Below are 1602 nucleotides of genomic sequence, written 5' to 3'. Positions count from 1 at the left end.
ACCGGGGCCGACCCTGCTTAGCTTCCAAGATCTGATAAGACCAGGCTAGCCTGGGCCATCACTCTCAGGGCCAAAGACATCCAGAGGTGTTTTGCCCTTGCCTGCCTTTGCATAGCAACACCCGGGACTTCCTTGGTGGTCTCCCATCCAAGTACTAACCGGGGCCGACCCTGCTTAGCTTCCAAGATCTGATGAGATCAGGCGAGCCTGGGCCATCCAGGTCAGGGCCAAAGACATACAGAGGTGGCTTTGCCATTGCCTGCCTCTGCATAGCAACAGCTTGGACTTCCTTGGCGGTCTCCCATCCAAGTACTAACCGGGGCCGACCCTGCTTAGCTTCCAAGATCTGATGAGATCAGGCGAGCCTGGGCCATCCAGGTCAGGGCCAAAGACATACAGAGGTGGCTTTGCCATTGCCTGCCTCTGCATAGCAACACCCTGGGCTTCCTTCGCAGTCTCCCGTCCAAGTACTAACTGGGGCCCACCCTGCTTAGCTTCCAAGATCTGACAAGATTGGGCTGCCTGATCACTTAGTTTAAATGCTCTAAAACAGTGCTACGACATCAGCAGTAAATCTAGATGTGACAACATGGAAGTTCATCAATCCATTGCTTTCCATGAATGGGAGAAGCATTTCATTCATCTAACTCATTGGTACCCTGCTTTCGCCCCCAATGTGGACTCAGAGCAGCTTATGTCATCCTCCCTCATAACAACACTGTGAGGTAGGTTAAGCAGAGAGCGGGTGACAGGCCCGAGGTTGCCCAGCGAGCTTCCACGGCAGAGTGGGGATTCGAACTGGGTTCTCCCAGGCTTAGTCGGACAGTCTCATCACTACACCACGCTGGTTCTCAGAAGTGCCTGTGGTTATGTCAGCCGCTATCAAGTGCTCACGGGGGAGCAGCTGTTCTGGTGCTGGTCCCAGTGGGCGCGTTGGTCCCTTTGCCAGGATCCGATGTTTCCAAAAGCACGGGATGAAACAGAGCTGGCTGCCGCCTATTCATTGCCAGCGCATGAGAAATCAGCCAGCATCCGCAAGTCCTGATCATCCCCTGGGCCGATAATAGCAGGGATAATGTGGGTGGGAGGCCGGGATCTCTAATGACAGGAATTACGTGGGTTGTTCTGGCATAGGTAGGGACCATTGGCACCAGGAGACATCGAAGGGAAGATCGCCCAACGCAGACACTCATTGACTATGTGACTGGGAGAGCTGAGAGGGGGTTTCCTTGTTTCTGAGTAGCTTCCTTTCCCTTGGATAAAGACAGGATCTCATACTGTCCGTAGTGTAAAGGGATTGTTTTCAGTGAACACACAGGAAGCTGGATTCAGAGTGCTTGCTGGTCCATCAAAGTCACTACTGTCTACTGTGTGTGTAGGGGCCGTGGCTCACTGGAGGAGCAATTGCCCGGCATGCAGAAGATCCCAGGTTCAATCCCCAGTGTTGTGTATTAACTGTATTAAATGCAATGTTAAGCTTGAGACCTTAGCCAGGATTCTAAGCTGGAACAATCCTATTGGCTAATGCTTAAGTATAACCAATCAGATGCAAGAGAACTGTGCTGGAGCGAACAAACCTGATTGGACATTATTGTAACAATG

Source organism: Gekko japonicus, unplaced genomic scaffold (genome assembly GCF_001447785.1).
Source record: "Gekko japonicus isolate JY-2015 unplaced genomic scaffold, Gekko_japonicus_V1.1 scaffold1058, whole genome shotgun sequence".
NCBI classification, from domain to species: Eukaryota; Metazoa; Chordata; class Lepidosauria; order Squamata; family Gekkonidae; genus Gekko; species Gekko japonicus.
The sequence above is the reverse complement of the archived record's forward strand: the minus strand, read 5'-3'. Positions refer to the sequence as shown.